Here is an 18,208-nt window from a genome sequence, read left to right as displayed (position 1 = left end):
GTTAGAAGGAACTCTATTAGCTAATCAATGCTAGTGAAACTGATAGTTTTCAACTATCACGAACTGAACATTCCTACGAACTATCTTTTCAAGATAGAAGCTAGTGTAAATACATGCAAAGTGTACATAGTGTATAGAAACAGAAACTATCTCAAGCTTAATTATCTACTTTGCTTCAAGACAATTTTATGTTTATTCCTGTAAATTTCTATGTGAAGCAAATAAATAAGTTGTGTTCTTGTAAACCTTATCCTGTTTACAACAGAAAGCAACACCACACTCGGCTAGGGTTTCTCTGGTCACCAGCATACGCTCCCATGTTGATAGCGGTGGTGGTGGTGGTGATTATTGTTTTAAGAGGAAATATAACTAGGCAACCATCCTCTATCATCTTGATAGCACTTGAGGATTCATCACCATTTATTCGCCTCCAATGAAAGATACGGGATCCCACGAACGTATTCTATGCGCCCAACCGTGAGGGTATATGGAAGTATTAAGGAATAAATTCATATTTTCGTTTGGAAGAGTGCAAGCCGTTATTTAGTACCTCGAATTATAATGTTTTATTGTTTTATGGTGAGAAAAAGAAAAAATCCCCTTTGCGTTATCTATTGTTCACTACATGTGCAATATTTTAGTTACTGTTACATAAATGACTGTAAGGTGTTAAGAGTATTGTTTCTCCCGTAGTCTAAAACTGCATAAGGACCAGTTTTGATAAAAATATATATTTTCGATACATTCTATTTCTTAAATAGAAATGCGATCCACCCTCTGGGTTAATGACATTTCATTATACGTCGCACAATTTATTCTGACAGTTTAATACAGGTTTTATGTTGTTCATATTAGAATAGTAAGTGGCGATGTACTATAATTATCAGAACATATGAACTTTTTTCAGTTGATTGATTGTCTTTGTTAAAATTGTTTGTATGACTTTATGAAATAATTGTTAATTACTAGAAAGTAGTTTCTGAAATTCTATTTGCATTCCTTTCAGGTAAGTGGGCGAAGAAGATACCTCCATATCAGGCGCATCAATCATTCTGCTTATCCCGTGTTGTAAGTATATTGAATCTGCATTTTTTTAAACATTAAAATGAACACACTGCATGCATATAAAATATATACTTGTTCTGCGTAGTTGTAATAGCTCACTATTTGTTATTTGTACATGGATATAAACTGTTACAGGAAAACATTAATTGAATATCATGCAATGCATTTCAAAATAATTAGATCATAGCTCACTACCAAATAAAGCCTCGCGTGGATGAAGCTAAATATCCAGAATAACCAAATCTCAAGTTATTGCACTGTAGGAGATTGAAACCAAGCCTAATGAAATCCTAGTTTAGCATACGTATATTTAATTCCAGGTCATGACATTCAGCCTTATACGAAGCTAAGAGATGTACGGAAATATACTAATAATACTATTTTTTAGCCATCCCTAGCTTCATAATTAGGTAGGGATCAATGCCAGTAATGATATAAATCAATTTATATAGGTCTGGCTTCCCTATATTTTCGTTTCAAAATTATTTTATAGAATATTGCATTGAGCATGACGTCAAACTACTTTTTTTAATTGTTCCTTTTAAAATTTTAAGATATGGAAAGGATTTGGGGAAGGAATTGATAATTTGTGGAAGACAGGTGGGGTATAATGCTTTAAGGCTGAATGAAAATGAAGGCTAAGGGTTCTCACCAGGGAGTGAGTACTAGTGAGGAATCGATGAGTCACTACTGGTGGAACAGCGCAGGGAAGATGGAAAACAGGGAAGTTGTACATAGGACGGGTTGGTAAGAGGAAAGCAAACGATAGGAAAGGAAATGTAGAATAGAGAATAGTAAGAGAGGGGTTGAACATTGTCGTAGGAGGGACGTAATGGAGATGGATGTAGATACTGCAGCAGTCAAGGAAGTTAAGGAAGAGAAGAGGAGCTAATGAGGTGGGTGTGGTTGAGGCTCTGGTCATGGGTGACTAATGTTTTGTGGAGGAAATTTTTTATTTATTTATTTATTTATTTATTTATTTATTTATTTATTTATTTATTTATTTATTTATTTATTGATTTATTTATTTATTTATTACGTTTCTTAGGAAAGGTAGCTAGTTTAGAGTAGGCCTATTAAACTTATGTAGTCATTAGGTCAAGGCAGATGTTCAGGAAAGTAGAAGGGAAGGAAGAGGGTAAGCAGAAAAGGTGGGGAAGGAAGGGAGAAATTGTGGAAGACACGTGAGGTGATGTTTTAAGGGGGACGAAATTGAGGACTAAGAGTTCTCATCAGGAGTGAGTATCGGTGAGAAATCGATAGGAGTCTCTCCAGGTGGAACATCAAAGGGGAGACGCAGAGCAGGGAAGTGCTACAGAGGAGGAGTGAGGCAAGATGAAAGGAAACAGTAGCAAAGGAAACGTAGAGTAGAGAATAGCAAGAGAGAGGTAGAAGATGGTCGAGAATGGGGGAGAACGGGGGAGGAAGTAGTTTCTGCAGTCGTCAGGGAAGTGGAGGAAGACTAGGGAATGATGGGCTAATGACGTGGGTGGGGTTGAGGCTCTGGCCATGAGCGACTGTATTGTCTGTCATGTCTAGAAAGTGTGTGGAGGAAAGGTAACCACGTTATCTAGGAATTAGGTCAAGGCAGATGTTCAGGAAAGTAGAAGGGAAGGTGGAAAGTAAGGAGAAGGTGGTAATCTTCCACGTTGGTGCCAACAACATCAGGCAAGAAGAAATAGGTACTAACATAGTTTAGGGATGTTTAGGATCTGGTTATGACAGCTCGGAAGAAGTTTAAAAGAGTGGAGATTGTCATCAGTGGGACACTGTGGGATACTGACTTGTTTTAAAATTTGCTTTACGTCGCACCGTCACAGATAGGTATTAAGTGGACGATGGGATAGGAAAGGGGTAGGAGTTGGAAGGAAATGACTGTGGTCTTAATTAAGGTACAGTCCCAGGATTTGCCTGGTGTGAGTGTGTGAAACCACGGAAAATCATATTCAGGGCTTGCGACAGTGTGGTATGATTCCGGTATCTCCCGAATGCAAGCTAACAGCTGCGCGACCCTAGTCGGATTGAGATTTTTAGATCCTAACAGGTGGGTACGTGATGTGTATCTACGCTCAGGTGGCCTGCACTTGAACCGCAATGGTACCCGTAAGTTATTGGCTTTGTCTGAGAAAGTTATAGACAGGTACATTCAGGAAGACATCATGGTCTAGGGAACGGAGATGATAGTAGAGAGAGCTGGAGCTTAAGTAAGGATGACATGACATAGTTGTTAGATTTAAATTGTAAAAGTATAATAAAAGAACGGAATATAATATTATGTTTACCAGATATTGTAATAGGAGTTAAATTATGGCTGAGAAATGATATTATGAATGCGGAAATTTTCCCACGGAACCGGAGTGTTTATTGTAGAAACAGGTTAGGAACGGTAGGAGGAGTATAATCCATACCCGTGCAATAAGAATGTGTAAGCTTCGAAAAGAAAATAACGATTAGAGGCAGGAAATTATACGGGTGCGGGTGGCCCTAAAGATAATGAGCAGCTTTATATTTTTTGGGTGTACAGATCCGGAAAGTTTAGCGCTGGCGCTGTTGTGGAATTATTTGTTAAGATAATCAGCTACGTGGTGAACGACACAGAACGGAACATGGTTGTAGCAGGTTATCACAATTTACCATGCGTTAACTGAGAAGTTAATGCGAATGACAGAAAGCTTGACGAACAAATGGCAAATATGTTAATTTTGTTAATTTAAAAATTATTTGTTTTAAGGGCTTAACATATAAGTCATAAGGCCTAATCATTTGGAATGAACAGGTGAATCAGGAAGTGATGGAACCAACAAGGGGAAAAATATCCTTGACGAGGCGCTGATAAAACCAGATGAGTTATATAGAGAAACTGAAGTGGTGTACGTGATCACGAAGCATTTTTTTGTCATAGTTAAAAATAAGTGCGATAGAAAATAAGGTGAGGCAATACAGTGCAATACAATAGGCCTACGGTTGAGAAGATATACATGAGAGAGATTTTATGATCAGTGGAAAACGTTAAGTAACGATGTAGAGAGCCTAAAAGATGGGTTTGAAGCAGTTTTTTAGGAGCAAGAAAATGGAATGTACCTTTAAAGGTGGTAACTAATGGTAAAGCACCGCTGTATTAAAACCGAGAATAAAGAGATTAAGGAGGAGGTAAAACTTAGAACGGTATAGAGTTGTAAGTAACGAGAAAGTGAAGGAACGTGGTAGGAAAGTGAATTTAGGAAAAAGTTCAGGTAAGGATGTATGTATGTATGTTTAGTCCTCAGCCCGAAGGCTGGTTGGATCCTCAACAGCTCTGCCATCAGCTGTCATAGATGGCCTAGGCATCACTGAAGAGGCATACTAGGGAAATGAGGAGTGAGGTAGTTTCCCGTTGCTTTCCTCACCGGGCCAGAAGTTGCTATTACATATCAGTCTGCCAAGCCCACTGAAATGCATGCACCAACCGACCCTATGAGCAATATTTTCACACCATTCATAGCAGGGACTGGCTGCAGAAGGAATGGAATTACTAGCATCACTCATACCTCAGTCACTTTCATTTTGTCAAAGCCAAGGATAAAGCTGAGACAGATCAATGAAAGTAACAAGATTGCTCTAGCCCATACCAGAAGACATAGTGCACTGTAAACATAGGTCCCGCCAGCAAAGGCATCAGGTAAGGATATCGTACGGTTTTACGGTCTCCAGAGAGACGTGGTGCAGGTCTTTCGATGTGACACCTGTCGGCGACCTACACTTCTCTGAGGATGGAGCTTAACACGATTTCAAACATAATCGGCAGTCAAATGTATTTTAGCGAAATATAGAAGGGTATGTATAGGTATTAGCCAGAAACAGTTTCTACGAAGGACATATCGGCGATCATTTATGAACAAGGAGAGTATATAAGTGAGGATTTACAGAAGGCAGAAGTATTCAGTCAGCTGTATGTAAATTATGTAAGGTACTGAATTTTACCTGTGATAATAAATACATTTATAAAATGGCACAAAATTTGAAAGTTAGAAGAGCATCTGGGGTTGATAATATTTCGGGGATATACTACAGGCATCGGGTTTGGGATATATTGCTGTATTTTAAATATTTATTTGAATACTCTTTGCATGAAGGAGCTGTACCAATTGAATGGAGAGTTTCCATAATATCCCCAGTGTACTAAAGAAAGGCTGACATAAAGACACTCATAATTCCGCGAAATCGGGAGTATTTGTTTCTGATCCCACTGGTGTCCGATTGACCAGTTTTGTGCTGTGCATAATATCTCTTCAAGACGTGCTCTATGTACGGAACACGACCCTTAATGTTGAGAGTTTATTGCGATTGCTATGTGTTGCTTGTAAACTCTCGGAAAATTATTTCTGAATATGATAGTCACGTTTGCGAAATTAGTAACTGGTTTCATAGAAGGCAGTTCGGGTTTAGGACAGGTTTTTCTAATGAGTCTCAACTTCCAGGATTCCATCACTGTGTAGCATACATTTTGGTTTAGGCAGGTAAAATGGACTGTATCGCTGAGTATTGTAAAATTGAAAATCTTGGGATGGAAAGACTTGGGAGACGAGCTGCTCGAATTAGTGGTATGTTCCGAGAAGTCAGAGGGGAGAGGGTGTGGGTTCATTATAGGAGTGAGCTTGTGTGGACCGTTTAAAGATAAGAAACACCGTAATATGAACGTAAAGTTGGAATTAAAGAGGACAAACTGGAGCAAATATTAATTTATAGGAAGAGAAATTGGAATAATTTATGAAAGGAAATGTTCAATAAATGTCCAAATTATTTCATATCCTTTATGAAAATAGTTAAAGAACTGATAGGGGATCTGTCACCTGGCTGATAGCCCTAATTGCAGATGAATGCTGATGATTCATTGATAGCTGAAGTAGCCCACGTTCTATCATGTAATAATTACAATAATGGCTCAACGTAGTCAGGAGACTTAGAAGCTTATATGTGTGTTCCTTTTTTTTTTTTTGCTAGGGGCTTTACGTCGCACCGACACAGATAGGTCTTATGGCGACGAGGTGTGTTCCTTCTACATTCCTGAAAATGTGTATGATGGTTTCCAATGCCGAAATTTAGATTATCGTCGTAAAATTCTTGAAGTCCGCCTCTGTGGTGTAGTGGTTGGTGTGATTAGCTGCCACGCCTGTAGGCCAGGGTTCGATTCCCTGCTCTGCCACGAAATTTGAAAAGTGGTACGACGGCTGGAACGGGGTCAACTCAGCCTCGGAAGTACAAATGAGTAGAGGTGGGTTCGAATTCCACCTCAACCGTCATTGAAGTGGTTTTCCGTGGTTTCCCATTTCTTTTCTTCTCCAGGCAAATGCCGGGATGGTACCTAACTTAAGGCCACGGTAGCTTACTTCCATCTTCCTTGTCTATCCCTTCCAGTCTTCACAATCTTCCAATCTTCTGGTCATTCTCCCCAGTTGTGTCCCCCGACCCAATGTCTCATGCTCCAACACTGTCCTTGAGGCAGTAGAGGTGGGATCTCTCGCTGAATCCGAGGGAGAAACCAACCCTTGAATTCTTGAATTATTGAGTTACTTACTTTAATTCAAAGTAATAATTCACGTGAGTCCCACTCGTTGGATGAATGGTCAGTGACGTTTTTCATAAGGTCTTGAGTTGGATTCACTCCTGTAGTGGGAATTTTAGTCGCCTTTGAATAATTCCTCTGCTTCGGGAAATGGGTGTTAGGGTTCGTCTCAACAACACACACCCCTTCATTCGCACACATCACATTGTCATCACAGAAACACGAACTTATGAATACATTCCTCAATTTGAGGTTGGTGTCGGGAAGAGTATCCATCCATGTCGCACTGGCGATCCAAATCGGGTGTGAGAAAACCGGAAGAAAAGGAATTGATGATTTATAGTGTGCAAGGAGGTTCACCTGGTAGGGGCGGTAAGTAAGTTGATAAATTTTGAGACTAGACTTCCACAACTGTAGAGGCACCCAGCCCTCAGTCTACAATATAAATTAATATCAGGTTAATTTTTGAGAGTAATGGCTAATGTGGGTGGACTTACAGGTAATGATATCGAAGATAAAATTTTTAGGCATCAAATATTCCAACAAATACCAGAGCTTCCTTTGCGACTTTAAAGGATAAAAATAACTTTATAATCATATATTATAAACTATAAACTTTTGAGAAGACACAGTACGAATTTTTGAGGAGATAAGGCAACGGGCATCGAAAAAGAAAACAAAAAGGGCGTTGAAAGGCAGTCGACTCATATCCCATCAATATAAACAAAAAAGGTTCTTGGTCATCTACGCTAATCATTCCGTGGATCGTATTTGTAAAAGTAAAGCAAGGCCATCTGCGTAACAGGCCCGAAAGCTTTTGTTTTGTGGAAGGTGAAGGTTTCCACTTCGACTTCAAATTGGAATAAGAGGTTAGCTGCATGTCCACCCGCTGGTACCCATTAAGATACTATCATAAATCAACCTGATATTCACTTCTGTTGTAGACTGAGAACTATCTGCTGCTCGAGTTGTCGAATTTATCAGCTTACTTATTGAAGTCAAACCTTCCAGATGAACCTACTTCTTCACTATCGATTCGAAACCCCATGCCTTACCTTAATAGTGTCTCAATAACAATATATACCGAAGCATCGAGAAGACTTGATTAGTCTACTGGTTTCCTTTACATCTTGTGGACTTCTTCTTATTTTTATTGTTCGTTTCTTACCACGCTGTCTTCCTTTGAAGTTTGGCAATCGTCGTGGCTGCCTAAATATTTTAATCTGCTACAGTGACAAAGGAAATCCTGCCCTTTCCGTAATGGTCCCTCAATTTGTGCCATGAAATTCTTCTTCGGCCTTCAATCATTCCCTGGATCAACAACTGTACTTTTCGTTCCTATCACGTGTCCTAAAAATTAACACTTCTACAACTTGATGGAGAAGAGTGCAGAGTCCCGTCGTTCAGTCTTGTCTCTTACCTATCCATTTATCACCCTTACCTTCTCTGAGTTACAAGACATCCGCTTATAAACTCACATTTCAAAGCCCTCTAATTTCTAGCGTAGAGTATGGGTTACCGTCCATCCTTTTTCTGTTAACGAGAAATGTTTAACCTATTTCGTTTTTCTTTTAAAATTACTTTGTGTTTAGAAATATTACATTGTGCTATTGTTAAAATAAGCATGTAATTTGATACTTCTTGTCCGATATTATGCTGATAGACATGCTCGTCGCACTCATGGATACACTAAATCCTCCATTTACTCTGTAGATATCCTTTTTTAAGCTCATCAATGTTTAGTACTGAGATTCTACTCACATACAACTCTCTCTCTCTCTAATAAATATAAATCAAAGTATAGCGATGCATAAACGTAGAGAAGGCCGATGACCTGCGTGTTAGGACACTTTAAAAAAGTATCATCATCATCATCATCATCATCATAAAAGTAGAGGAAAAATGAAAATAGGCATCAATTAATTGGTTATTTCTGGACCTCTAGAAGCTTAAATCTTGTTACCTGAAAATCCGATACTCCCAAAGATCCCTGTAAAAGTGAAAATTTCCCCCATCTACCCATGGAGGTTGGACCAGGGGTTCCAAATATGACTGCCGGGCAGAGTGGCTCAGAGTGTTAAGGTGCTGGCTTACTGAGTCAAAGTTGGTAGGTTGAATCCTGGTTCACTCTGGTGGTATTTGAAGGTGCTCAAATACGTCAGCGTCGCGTCGGTAGATTTAATGGCAAGTAAATGAACTCCTCCGGGACAAACTTCCGGTACCTCGGCGTCTTCGATAATCTTAAGACGTAAAACCAATAACATTATTATTATTATTATTATTATTATTATTATTATTATTATTATTATTATTATTATTATTTAAAAGTAGGAGCTCATAAGGTGAACGGCATACGCAAGTGTAATTGTTTTCTCCCTATAGGGAAGTTTCTTTTGCTAGTGCTTTAACGTCGCACTGACTCATCGGAGGTTTTCAGCGGCAAAGGGATGAGGAAAGTTTCGGCTTGGGAATTTAGGATCTGTGGTTTTAATTATGGCATGGCCTCAGAATTTTTCCGGTGTGAAAATGGGGAAAATATCGAAAATCTTCTTCAGGGCTGCCGACGCGACGGTGGGTTTTGAACCCGCCATCTCCCAAATGCAAACTCGTAGCTACGCGAAACTAACCACACGGCCAACTCGCTTGGTAAGAGGGTGGGTATTCTTTTCAATAGTATATGGTACATTGAAACTATGATGTGCTCAAGAACTAAATGCATATAAAAAGACAAAGACACCTCCGTACAGGCCATGAAGGCCCTTGGAGGAGTGGAAGGTAAAGGCTTCCACCATTGTTAACCGCGACACTTGATGGGGTAGAGTGGTTAGCTCTACGCCCGGCCGCCTTTGCCCCCAGGATTTAACCTGGTACTCAGTTTTGGTGTAGGCTGAGTGAACCTCAGGGCCATATGCACCTCCGGAAGTGGAAATCTCCTTTCTTAAATTTTACGACACAAAATGCATATATTGGTACATAATATAGCACAAGTACAAATGATATGTTGCCCTATACGGATATTTTACGAAATTTAATTTGCCCCTTAATTTGAAGCATACAATAGACAACGTTCATCTGTTTATTAATATTGATATCCAACACTGTTATCTCTGTGCATTTACCATTGAAGTGTCTTCCTTAAAACTTACTGCATTTTAAACATGCAGCACATTCCACGGTTACTAATGATATAGCCTGTCAGGCTTTTTCAGGAAAAGCGTGAAAAATTAAACAGAAAGCAGGGGATGATGTATGGAACATTTAGAGTTAAGGAACCTAGGGTATGAGAGGCCAACTTCAGGAGAACGACGTTAAATATGTCTATCGTTATTAGGCCTACTATTTCCAGCAATATTTTACAGCTATTTTTTTACATTAATTTATTACCGAGTTTGGTAGCCGTCATTCTGAAAAACTAATGTGAGATAAAATAAAGGGTACATTAACTGATGTTTGTCAGTGATGTAGTACTGTACAGTACTAACTATAAATAACCAAAAAACTAAATCAAACTAACTACATATAAATATACATGCAAGTAATCTCGAAAAAGGTAATAGCGATAGACATGTATCCTGAATAGCCAGGTTCTTTCCTATTTCAAAATATTCAGTTGAGCATCCCTTATTACCTGCTTAATTATTGAAGCACCCTACGTACAGTATATCCCTCATGCTATTAAACAAACAATATTACAGTATCCTCGTATTTTTAGGCGTCACCAGGTGGTGAAAAACTAACCTCGCGAAGTAAAAGATGAAAGCAATGTGCCTTTCATTCTTATCTCCCGCATGGTAAGTTGGCGTGAGCACTCATCAATACCATTGCTGTAATTAAATCCTCATTAAGAGTTCATATTACCCGTTTTATCCTTTCCTTGAAAATGTAATGCTTTGTCCTCTTTCATTTCATATCAGTTGACAAAAAAAAAAGGCATGAAAACCTTCATTAGAATAGTATTTCCGTCACTACCATTTTCCTCGTTCACGTGTAAAAGCCGGCAATGAGCAACAGAAGTTAAAATATTCTAGTGTCAGTGACGAAACAAAACTCAGTACTTTTTAATACTTCGTCCTTTCTCGTTCATTATTTCATATTTATTAGGAGATTATTATTATTATTATTATTATTATTATTATTATTATTATTATTATTATTATTATTATTATTATTATTATTATTATAAACAATGCAAAAGCAAAACCACCTCCACACCTATCATGAAAACCCTAGCAGGAATGGGAGGTAAAAAATTCCAAAGTTGATAATCTCGACACTAAGTTGTTCATGATCTGCAACATAATTCACTATTTGTAAACGTGTAATTAGTTCGTTCTATTAACGAATTTAATACTACATTGCATCATCATATTCCAATATAGCACAATGGTTTATGAAGCACATATCCAGTAAGGGTTTTAATTTTTTTTTTTTTTTTTTTTTTTTTTTTGTTTTGCTAGTTGCTTTACGTCGCACCGACACAGATAGGTCTTACGGCGACGATGGGACAGGGAAGAGCTAGGAGTGGGAAGGAAGCGGCCGTGGCATTAATTGAGGTACAGCCCCAGCATTTGCCTCATGCGAAAATGGGAAACCACGGAAAACCATTTTCAGGGCTGCCGACAGTGGGGTTCGAACCTACTGTCTCCCAAATACTGGATAGTGGCCGCACTTAAGCGACTGCAGCTATCGAGCTCGATGTAAGGGTTTTGAAACCTAACAATTTCCGAACTGGATTATACTTCTTATCTCTATGCCTGGCTCTCTTTTCCCCCAGGAATTATTGTAGTATTTATTTTTGGTGTAGGTAGAGTAATATAAGAGACGTAGTATTTTTTATTTCATACTATGGTGTAATTACCTTCTTTCCGTACTCAAAAGAGTGCGGAAAATGACACTTCACCGTACTGTAATTATCTTCCACAATGTTTTATTAGAAATCATCTCTGACTGGTTGAACTCCGCTTCACAGCAATGTAAATACGGATAGTAAGCGCGATCATGAATCAGGGAACACGAGACTTAACTTTGTTGAATTGTTTCGCGCAGTGGCTCCGTATCCATGTACACAAACAAAATCCTGACTCTTCTTTGCCAGCTTATGTAATCTACCGCCCTCATCATACTGACTAACGTACCAGTTAACCCATTTCCAACATGAGAATAACGCATATCTCACAGAATATCATAGAGTTCGCATTACCTTCATTAATCTGGGATCTTAGCGGACTATTCATAACTTTTTTTTTTTTTGGTATTCGCTTTACGTCGCACCGAAACAGATAGGTCTTATGGCGACGATGGGATAGGAAAGGCCTAGGACTGGGAAGGAAGCGGGCGTGACCTTAATTAAGGTACAGCCCAAGCATTTTCCTGGTGTGAAAATGGGAAACCACGGAAAACCATCTTCAGGGTTGCCGACAGTGGGATTCGAACCCACTATCTCTCGGATGCGAGCTCACAGATGCGCGCCCCTAACTGCACGGCCAACTCTCCCGGTATTCATAACATTAATTTTGATGTTTTATTACAATATCACCCCATGTACACACAACTAAAGTTTTTCATAGCAAGACTCACACAGCAATACATCATTGCATGATTCAAACATGGTCGATCTGCGTCGCCAGGAATCGACATTATTTGTAATTCTCTTTTTTTTTAATTTGCTTTACGTCGCAGAGACATACATAGGGTAGATAGGTCCTACCTCGACAATGGCATTTGAGAGGGCTAGGAGTGGGAAGGAAGCGGCTGTGGTCTTAATTAATGTACAGCCCCAGCATTTGCCTAGTGTAAAAGTGGGAAACCACGTCAAATCATCTTCAGGACTGTCGAGCCCACCATCTCCCGGATGCAAGCTCACACCTGCGCGCCCATAACGGCACGGCCAACTAGTCCGGTTTAAATGAATTTAATTCAAGTAAATTCACCATCAAGCTTCCGTGGCTCAGGCGGCAAGCGCGCCGGTCTCTCACCGCTGGATACCGTGGTTCAAATCTCGGTCACTCCTTGTGAGATTTGTGCTTGACAAAGCGCAGGCAGAGCAGGTTTTTCTCCGGGTACTCCGGTTTCCCTGTCATATTTCATTCCAGAAACACTCTCCATTAACATTCCATTTCATCTGTCAGGCATTTATCATTGTCCCAGAGGAGTGCGACAGGCTTCGGCAGCCGGCCCATTTCCTATCCTCACCGCTAGATGGGGGCTTCATTCATTCCATTCCTAACTCGGTCAATTGACCGGAACCAGGCTGGGAATTTTCATTTCAAATTCACCATAATATGAAATCAAATATTGTACGCAAGAGCCACTAAAGTGATAAGCTTACGTTACTTATTTCGAAATTGTCACTCGTAACGTAAAGGATAATTTAACGTGGCTGTTGCATAAACAACTAATTAGCACTTGACTTACATTATGAGTACTGTTGCACCCACATTCAGAACAGCAGAGGTTGCTCTATAGTCATGATATTGTCGTCGAAAAACAGTACTTTCTTTTCACTTAATTAGACAGTGTGCCTTGAGCCTCTCGAGAAGTAGAAGTCTCGTTTCTTATATTTTCTCTTTCGTGACAGACAGTCGAAGCTACGTACTTCTTGACGAATCAAGCAAACATGTTTTCCTTGGCTAGACAGCCAATAATAATAATAATAATAATAATAATAATAATAATAATAATAATAATAATAATAATACATAAGTTCATGAATCGGCAAGTCAGAGACAGGATGGGTTTTACTTACGTGGTACACGCTGCGACATCATACTGATTTCATAAACCAGTGTGTTACATATATATAGAGAGAGAGAAAACTGGAATAAAGTGAAGCAATTCAGTATTCAATTCATTTATAGAAGGGTCTACTTACACCTTTAAATAATCAATTATGTTGCAGGTCATGAAAAAGCTAACGAGGAAGGTAAATTATATTTTATTCGCATATAACTTCCATACCGAGTACCATATTTCATGATATTCTCGTCGTAAAACAATGCTTTCGGTTTACTTAATTAGAAAGTGGACTATTGCATGAATAAGTAACAGTGGCAGTTCCCATTTGAACGCTGTTCCGTAACAAATGTTTATATTCTGCAATATGTTGTGATCATATACACACACAACTAAATGAACGGAACAAATTGAAAAATATGTGTTCTAGCCGCACAATATATTTGTGTTAAATGTAACTGAAGTACATACTTTAAATTGCTTTGCCATTAAAATAACTATCTCGCTCTTCAGTTTTAAATAGAGCAACGATAACGTCAATTTCAGTCCTTAAATAATCACTCTCAAAATAGTCTCCCTAATGCATGAATCGTTGTTTTGTTGAGCTCTTAGATATTCTAAATACACAACTCAAGCACTTCCAAGTGTAATACCCTAACATTTTTTCTAGATTATCTAACTATACAAGTTGTATGTTTACAAGATAAAGGAGAAATTTATATACCGGGCGAGTTGGCCGTGCGGTTAGGGGTGCGCAACTGTGAGATTGCATCCGGGAGATAGTGGATTGGAACCCCACTGTCGACAACTCTGGAGATAGTTTTCCGTGGTTTCTTATTTTAACACCAGGAAAATGCTGGGGCAGCACCTTTATTTAGGCCACGGTCGCTTCCTTCCCACTCCTAGGCCTTTCCCATCCCGTCGTCACCATAAGAGCTGTCTGTGTCGGTGTGACGTAAAACAAATTATAATAAAAATATATACAGGCTGTAACTAAATATGTGGGAATGCTCCGGGGATTCGATAGAGGGCCTGACAACAAGTAGAACATGTCCCTAAACTATGGATCAGTCGTATACAACGACTTATCCGAAACTTTGAACATACAACTACAGAGGGTGCAAAACGCATGTGTTCGTTACGTGACAAATGCCAGGCGTGATGAACACATAACACCCTATTACATTCAGCTGCAATGGTTGAAACTCCATGAACGACGGGAAATCTCAGTAGCCGTTGCTACGCACAAAATTCTCAAACTGAAGACCCCACCCTACCTATATAATGCATTTAAATCTATGGAGTCAGTACATAACAGAGATAATAGGTTTACAAAAACTACCCTTCAAATTCCCCTTCATCGTACCACTAAATTTAACAAATCTTTTGTTTGCACTGCATCCCGTATCTTCAATGTCTTTAACCTTCACCGTTTCGCAAATGACAGGAACTGCACCCAACTAAAGCAGTCCTTAACATCTATCTTTCTGGAGGAGTACGCAAGGGGCTGAGATCAGGTATTCTTGTGTCCAATAATAAGAAATATGTATATTTCTAAGAAAATTGTTTCTGTTTTTTATATTCCTGAGATTCTTGTAGCCTAAAATATTAAAAAATCGAATGATATGCTTTTCTACTTCTTATATGATTTATGTTTTAACTTTATTGGAATTGGTATCTGTATTTTAATTTTAAGTTTAATTTTAAGTTTAATGTTTAATTTGATATTTTAATATTCAAAAATGTAGTTAGTATATTCATAAACTTGTATTGTGTTATAAGTAGACGCTACATAAAGGGGCTTTTCAGCCTCAGTGGCATGTATATCATCATTATCAATAAATTCAATTCAATTCAATAAACATATGGTTTATTTGCTTTCGATTCCGTGTTACAGGCATTGTTTGTGGTGTACATAACATAGACCGCTTCACTGTGCAGGTTAGTCATTTGTGTTGATAAAGTGTAATTTCTCTACAGAAGTTGCTCAAAATGGCTATCACGAGCTGTAATTCAGGCGCCTATGCGCCGCAACATTGACTGTCTCACTCGTTCCCATATTCCAGACGTCTGCCGTATCTGCTGACTTCCTTGTTCTATTCGCTGACGCAGCATTTCCACATTATGAATAGGTGTGGCATACACATTGACCTTCAAATGACCCCATAAGTAGAAGTCTAATTGATTGAGATCGGGAGAACGAGCAGGCCATGGTGTCGATCCCTGTGAAAGTTGTGCACTCTATAAACTTCGCTTCATCGGTAAACAGAATAGCAGAGAGGAAATATTGCTCCTGAACACTTATCTATTTTAACCCGGTAGAAAATGCTGCTCTGGGTGGAAAGTCAGCTGCACTTAGACCTTGGACACTTTGAAGGTGATATGGATAAAGGAGCTGTTCTCGTAGAATCTTCCACACTGCCATATGACTCACATCCAAACCTTCCACTGATTCTCTGGTGCTGCTCTTGGTATTTTCCTCAATATGTCTGAGAACTCGTTCCTCTGTGTTAGGTGTTCTTGAGCTCCTAGATCGTCCATTATCATCAACGAGTCTGCTAAACGACAAAGACACTCATGTATTATTTGGAACGTCTTGTTGTTCGGTAAACGTCTATTAGGAAAATGATCCGCATACAAACGCCGTGCTTCATTTGCGTTACACTGAGTCCGTCCATACAGAAGGTGCATGTCTGCCATTTCGTGATTCGAGTACCCTATTGTATCACCACTTGTACTGTACGTGCACTCAATAACAACTGACAGCACGTATCACTCCACTCTAGCTTATGACCTGTGTGGAAGTGTTCACTTTGCTAAGCAGCTGACATCACGTGGCTTTGACTGCAAAACAAATCCACACAGACTTGAATAGGGACAAACGTACGAGTGGTCTGTGTGCCCTACACAAAAGACCAACCTGCATAGTGAAGTGTCTGTGTTATGTACACCACAAACAATGCCTGTAACATGGAAACGAAAGCAATATGTTTACAGGACATGTTCTGCTTGTTTTCAGGTCCTCTATCGAATCCACAGAGCTTTCCCACATATTTAGTTACACCATATATATAAATATGAATGATTATTTTTATGTATGTCTCGAAAGGACTCAAAAACTACTGGGCCGATTTCTCTGAAAATTTTACAATTTGTTCGTATTACCCCTGAGAATGTTTAGGAAGTGGTTTGAATGAAATCCGGTGGGTTGTTTCTTATGATGAGTAAATATATATAATTAATTTAATTGCAAAGCACCACCAAGATTGGATCGACTTGATGGACAGATTGTCGCTACGTGACAGCAGCTTATGGTATAGCACGACAGTCTGGTAAGAAATGCTGTACACAGGAGAATAGGAACACGGCGCCATGTTATATAAAGTACCTTTCTTGCTAAGTGGTTCATGACCATGCCTGTTATTTGGAAATAGCAATTCCTACATGCCGTGATCGAGATGTACTTTTATGTCGTAGACACTTTGATACGTCTGCCCAGTTTGGAGAATATAGCTGTGCTTTAGATGTGAAAAATTATTTAATAAACCGTGAAAGATGTAAAATATCAACAGTGGAATGACGCGAGTTATCACTCACTACTAACGAAGAGCAAGTGGGAATTTCTAACGAGAAAAGGGCGAGTCTGTATAATCCCTATATATAAAATAACATGTGCCTGACTGACTGACTGACTGACTGACTGACTGACTGACTCATTCATCATCGCCGAGTCAAAACTACTGGACAGAAAGAATCATTTATATTAGAGTATAATTGCTCGCTAAGGGAGAATTATTGGATATTCCATCGCTAAGAGGTTGAAAAGGGGGTGAATGTTTTAAATGAGTATATCTATATCTCAAAAACTTAACAGTTTACAGGTATAAAAATTAATATTTGAAATCTCCTTAAAAACACGTATTTTTTGTTATCGAAAATTCCCTTAAGGGGGTAAAAAAAGTGAAAAAGAAGTTGGAAACCTTTTATGAGAATACTTATCTCTAAAACTGAAGACCTTGCAGGCTGAAAATTGGTATTTGGAACTTTAAAAATAAAGAAGCACTTATTTTTTGTTTTTGGAAAATCCACTTAAGAGGGATGTATCTCAAAAACTTAACACGTTACAAACGTGAAAATTGGTGTACCTAATCTCTTTAAAAAGAAAGAAACACGCATTATTTATTTTCGGAAAATCCACTTAAGGGGGTTGTGAAAAGGGCTGAAGAAGGGGTTGAATTCTCTTTATATGGATACTTATATCTCAATAACTGAAGATGTTACAGGCGTGAACATTGTATTTGGAATTTTCTTTAAAAATAAAGAAACACGTATTATTCTGTTTTCGCAAAATGCACTTGAGGGGGTGATACATTGAAAAAATAGTTGAATTCTTTGTATGAGGATACTTGTCTGTCTGTTAGTTCATCAGCCCAGAGGCTGGTTGGATCCTCAAATAGCACCACCAAAGGTTATGCAGTTATAGGGAAATAGCAAAAACCAATGGCAGAGCCCAAATGAGGCATACTAGGCAAGATGAGGAGCGAGGTAGTTTGCCATTGGTTTGGGCCAGTATGTACCACTGCAGCACGACTGACCCTATGCGCAACATTCAGACACTATTTGTGCTCCGAATGTCATTATTCAGCACCACCCATATCCCAGCAACTTCCATATTGTCACAGCCATGGATGAGACTGGGACTTCAGTGGAAGCTACACTTTGCTCTGGCCTGTGCCAAGAGACGGATACAAAAGTACTGCATCTATCAAGAAATGGCAACAAGTGCTGAGGATACTTACTTCTCAAAAACTAAAATGTTACAGATGTGAAAATTGGTATTTGGAATCTCCTTTAAAAATACAGAAACAC

Source organism: Anabrus simplex, chromosome 3 (genome assembly GCF_040414725.1).
Source record: "Anabrus simplex isolate iqAnaSimp1 chromosome 3, ASM4041472v1, whole genome shotgun sequence".
Taxonomy (NCBI): domain Eukaryota; kingdom Metazoa; phylum Arthropoda; class Insecta; order Orthoptera; family Tettigoniidae; genus Anabrus; species Anabrus simplex.
This window is presented reverse-complemented; position numbering follows the sequence as displayed.